Source organism: Eublepharis macularius, chromosome 5 (genome assembly GCF_028583425.1).
Source record: "Eublepharis macularius isolate TG4126 chromosome 5, MPM_Emac_v1.0, whole genome shotgun sequence".
NCBI lineage: Eukaryota > Metazoa > Chordata > Lepidosauria > Squamata > Eublepharidae > Eublepharis > Eublepharis macularius.
The window spans coordinates 147,548,131-147,554,130 of record NC_072794.1 but is presented as its reverse complement, the minus strand read 5'-3'; positions in this window follow the sequence as shown (position 1 = coordinate 147,554,130).

Sequence of the window (6,000 nt, the reverse complement as noted above, 5' to 3'; positions counted from 1 at the left end):
CATTCAAGGAGACTCAGCGAGAGGGGGTAACTAGGATTCTCTCCACCAATGTATACCAGGATCGTTCTTTTAGAGAACTCTCCGAAAGAACCAGGCGGGTGTTCCACAAGAATGTTTTTTATTAAGGGGCAGTAAAAGCAAACACACAGGAAAAACACACAGCACACACAGAGTTAACTAGGAAAGTAGTGAAACAAAGGGAAAACAGCTTTGGGGAAGGGCAATACTTACCAGTCTAGGAGATAGAGGACGTCTGTAGAGTAGCAGCTTGAGTGACCAGAGCTTCGTGGAAAGAGGAAGGGGGCTCAGACACACGTCTGAGAGTGTGCATAGAAATCACAGGACACGCACACAGCTATGGTAGAGGGCAGCCTAATTATAGTGTGAAACATACCCTGGGGCAGGATTGCATCTTCTGCTCAAAAACAACAGCTTAATGACTGTCTCCGAAGGTGAGACAATTAATTAGAAAAGGCTTGATTGCACATATCTGGCAGAACTATAGGTAAAAAGGTGATTTGTGACCAGCAATTGTTGGATAGGAAGAGATCCAGAGGAGTTAGCTATGTTAGTCTGTAGTAGCAAAATAGAAAAGAGTCTAGTAGCACCTTTAAGACTAACCATCTTTACTATAGCATAAGCTTTCGAGAACCACAGTTCTCTTCATCTGATGATCTTCGTCTCTGCATCTGACAAAGAGAACTGTGGTTCTCAAAAGCTTATGCTACAGTAAAGTCGGTTATTCTTAAAGGTGCTACTGGACTCTTTTCTATTTGGATAGGAAGGGTTAGCAGATCCCTGAGTAGCCTTGATTAGAGAGGAAGAAGGGGGAAGATCGGAAGGGTGTGGATGAAATTAACTCAGGAACTCCTGGAAGATCTCTTTTGTCCTAACAACAACAACAACTTTCGATTTATATACTGCCCTTCAGGACAACTTAACACCTACTCAGAGTGGCTTACAAAGTATGTTATTATTATCCCCACAACAATCACCTTGTGAGGTAGGTGGGGTGGAGAGCACTCTGGAAGAAGTGTGACTGACCCAAGGTCACCCAGCTGGCTTCAAGTGGGAATTAAACCTGGTTCTCCAGATTAGAGTCCCGCCACTCTTAACTACTACACCAAACTGGCTCCTACATCTTTGCACATCTCTGAGGTGTGGGGCAGCTAGTCAGCCTCACCTATGACTCACATTCCAGTAATTTTCTGACTCCAGCCAGGACAGGGTCTGTTTTGATGGCCAGACAACATTTGTGTGCTTGAGGCACACAAATGCCATTTTGATAAACTTCTCTGTTAGCATGAGGATAGGGTTTGGCTGCTAACAGAGTGATCTAAAACCAGTTTGGAGTGATTTGCATATGATCTGGAATGGAGCTGTCTGGATCTTCTCTTGTAGAGTATGTACAGTGCAATCCTAAACAGAGTTAAACCCTTCTAAGGCAGTTGGTCAATGGGCTTAGAAGGCTTTAATCCTGCTGAGTACTGCACTGTCTGTATGTTAAGCAGTTCTTTAGATCAATATTGTACATTGGTTTAATTGACCTTTGTAATCTGCTGCGCCAACTGGATGTTATTGTATCTCAGTATCACTGTCTATTCATGTGAGACACTCTGATTCCTGGAAGAGTGGGGTAGAAATTTTTAACTAATACATCATGTCTCCAAATTGTAATCACTACAATTGCGGGAATTTATTTTTTTTTTGGAAGTTGTGGCCGTATCTGTGAAGAGACTGGGGCCATTTTCACACGTCACACCGGCTCCAGTATGTTGCGCAAAGCTCCCACAAGGACAGCATCTTCCTGGCACGATTTCCAGGTTCTCGTGCGAAATCGCTCCAGGAAGATGCTGTCCTTGCCAGAGCTTTGCGCGCTGTACCGGAGCTGGTAAGACGTGTGAAAATGGCCTGGTTCACATACTCTGTTTTTTCATGCAAATCCAAGTTATATCACATTAATTTTGTAACATGGGAGCTCACCCTTAGCTAGCTTTCCATTCCGACAGAATTCTAGGTGTTCATTGAGAGTTTTCAGGTTCCTTTATAAGACAGAACCTTAACCTGGAAAGCTGGTCAAGTCCCATCTTATAGCTCAACTCTCTACAAAGCTGGTATTGTGCAGCAGTTAAGATAATAAACATCAAAGCAGAAAGACCTTGGCTCAAGAGTCAACTCAGCCATGACCTCCCATTTGGAATAGTTGCCATGCAAAAGAAGGGTAATGGCAAACTGGTTGCCATAATGACTTTAGCTTTGGGGAAGAAATGGTGTAGTTTTAGTTCCCAAAGAATGGGGAGGCTTTTCTCCTTCCACAATCACGGAGAGATTTCCAAAGCAAGAGACACAGGAAAGCCTGTGCCTGTGGCCAAGCCAAGGGATTATGCCTGAGATACATTGACTAGCCAGACAACTAGTAGGGAGCAACACAAACGCCCCCCTTTGCCTGTTCAAGACTTTTTGGATTTTATCCCTAAGATCACTGGCATAAACAACCATATTCTCAACCCTCCCCCCTTGCAATACAGGGATAGTGATGTTGGCCTACCCTCATCTGGATAGCCGAGGCAAGCCTGATCTCATCAGATCTCAGAAGCTAAACAGGGTTGACCTTGGTTAGTAATTCGATGGGAGACCTCCAATGAAGACCAGGGTTGCAGAGGCAGGCAGTGGCAAACCACCGCTGTTGGTCTCTTGCCTGCACTCTCCACCACCACCAATACTGGCCTACCTTTCGGTAGATGTAAAGATTACAGAGAATGTAAATTTATTGACTGATTTCAGAGATTTCTATGCTGCCTCATGAAGATTGTGCTCAAAGCGCCTTATGCTCAAAATACTAAACACTATAAAAACATAAGCCATTAAAAGAAGCCCTGGGACATGAATCACATAAAGCTATCCATAAAACAGACCTCAGATCAGAAGCAAACCATTAACAAACCTGGAAACCACGTATATGCCTCACCCAGAGGAAGGAAGGGATTTGAAACGTGAGAGAAAGCAATATCTGGATCCTTCCAAGAATTCATTAGCCACCTAAACTCCAACTCATTCAAAACCTACTCAAGGCAGCTGGGGAGGAGTTGCAGATTTGCACAAAGCGCTGCCTCTGATGGTGCTTTGCAGCACTTAAGAGCCATTAGTGTGCCAGATTCATCTTCATTAACAACATTAAATACACTGGGCCTCTTTCAACCTTTCCTAGGAAGAAAAACCCCAATGGCTTTGTGTAAACAGCTGCACGATGGTGAAAATGCTGAAATTATATTAAATAAGAAGGAATGCCCACTGTGGCCTGGGGCGGGGGGGGGGGGGGAGGTAAAGTTAAAATGTTTTCCTGTAACTTCAGTTAGGATTTCTTCTTCTTTTAAACACACCATCCAAATGGGGTTTCTTGGTAGGTTTTTTCTACAAACCCTAGCCTGGGTTAACAGGGCTGAAAAAAGCATTTTCAAATGAACTCCAGCAATGTATTCTTTCACTTTCTGATTGTGGATATGTACTAATCAACATCCCCACACAAAAAAGGAACTTTCTCTCTCCTTCCAGTTTGCAGGGCCTTCCAAAAGAAAACACGATAGTGTTACAGATGTCTTATTAAGGCTGCAATCCTAAATGCACTTATTAAGAAGTCAGGCCTCATTCATATTTACAGCAAAGAGTATCATGGTGTAATCCCAAACAGAGTTAACCCCAGACCAGTTTGGCTAGGGATCCTGGAGGTGTTTTGCTATCTTCTGGGCATGGAGTAGGGGCCACTGGGGGTGTGGAGGGGGAAGTAGTTGTAAATTTACTGCATTGTGCAGGGGGTTGGACTAGATGGTCCTTGAGGTCCCTTCTAACCCTATGATTCTATGATTCTAGGTCCATTAAAATCAATGAACTTAGAAAGGTATAACTCTACATAGGACTCCAGTTTATCAAGGCTCAAAGATCCTGAATGACAGATCAGGCAACACTGCAAGCCTATTAAAGTATGGTTTATTTATGGAATTTTCAGAACTGAAATAGAAATTCATCTTTTACGACTTACAAGACTGTATATGTGGAATGGAATCAGGAAAGATGCTGGTGCGAGGCTGTACCAGAATCAGAAAAATGATGTTCAACCCTAGCAAGTGACTACCTGTCAGAGAAACATGGCTTTGATTCCCCACTCAGCTACGAAGCTTACCATGGGCCACACACTCCCAGTGTGCTTTTAAACAGAGTCACCCCTTTCTAAGTCCAATGAAGTCAATGTGCTTAGAAGAGCTTAACACTGTTTAGGACTGCACTGTCAATTTAGCCTATTTCATGTGGTTATGATTCTCAGATGTGTGTGGGGGGAACATGTACTTTGAAGGAAGGAAGGAAGGGCTGATACAAATAAAAAACAAATTGCTATCAGGAGTTCACACATTGCAAAGATGTGGCTTAGAGTTTCATGTCTCCCAGGTGTCATTAAAGTTGGGGATATGGCATGCAGTCAGAAGGGGACTGGTCTGAAATTAGGGTTGCCAACTTCCAGGCCTGGAGATCTTTGGTAATTAAAACTTATTTCCAAGTGACAGAAATCAGTTCCCCTGGAGAAAATGGTTGCCTTGGAGGATGGACTCTATGGCATTATGAACTACTGAGGTTCCTCCTCCCCAAACCCCACCCTCTCTGGGTTCCACCCCCAAATTTCCAGGATTTTCTCAACCTGGAGTTGGTAACCCTGTCTGAAATAGTTCTGAGAGCCATTTGTCCCGTTGAGGAAATGTACGTGGCAGCCACAATACATGCAAACACCCCTCCAGGGATTTGTGGCTCCTTGGCGAGTTTCAAGACAAGAAAATTGTAAGGGTGATAAAGGACCCCCCCCCACTCTCCCAATCCAAACTGGGCCTGTGCGCTCCTGGCCCAAGAAACTCCAGAAATAGCTCTGTAACATGTCGCTCTGTTGACAATTTAGAATTGCCTTGTCAATGCTGGCTTGAGAAATTCCTGGAGAGTTGGGGGCAGTACCTAGGGAAGGACTTCCATTTCTCTGCCCTCTGAAGCTACTATTTCCTCCAAAGGAACTGATGTCTGTGGTTTGGAGGTCAGTTGTGATTCTGGGGGAATTCCAGTTCCCTACTTAGAGGTTGGCATTGGAAACTCTACTTAACACAGAACTCTCAGCAAAGCTACCCCCTCCCCCCGCCCCGGGAGGGTCTTCTAGGTGAACAAGGGTCTAGATGTTTTCTTGTTCAGTTTTCTTGACTTTCCTTGTAAGCTCTTTGCCATTAAGGTGGTAATGCAGCACTGCACCCCAGTGGCCCTGACCTGGATAGCCAAGGGAAGTCTGATCTCGTCAGATCTTGAAAGCTAAGCAGAGTTGGCCATGGTTAGTACTTGGAATGGGAGACCACTAAGAAAGACCAGGGTTGCTATGCAGAGGGAGGCAATTGCAAACCACCTCTGTTAATCTCTTGCCTGGGAAACGCCAGCAGGGTTGCCGTAAGTCAGCTAAGACTTGACCGCACTTTCCACTGCCATCATACTTCCAACGAAAGATACATTTCATATGGCTTTAAGGCTGAAGTCAAAGGCTAAACGCACACGGGGCCTCCTTTTGCAAACAAGCAGCCCTTGAAATTCCCTTTCCCTTCATCCACGGGCACGTCTGACGGCTCCCTCCTGTTCTCCTTTGCAGCTGGGAAAGCAAAGCGTTAACTCGGCCTGTAATGCCGCATCCGGACTGAAGGTGGCGCCGCGCCCCTCTCCTCTCTCTTCTCCTCCAACTTCCCAGTCTGCTCTAACCAAACTCCGGGAACAGAATTGCAGGGGGAAGCCGGAGGCTCAGACTGGACTTGTTGATCTCCATTCAGAAGCAGCGCGGGGCGAAAGAGCGAGCGAGAGAGGCGTTTTCTTTCGAGGGAATCGTGGCTTTTCATTCTAACTCCGATCCGGATCCCATTTTCGGTTTCGTCGGATTTCAAGGTGGGGCTTGGAAGAGGAAAAAGGATCCGACTGAGCGCCTCAGAGAAGCTG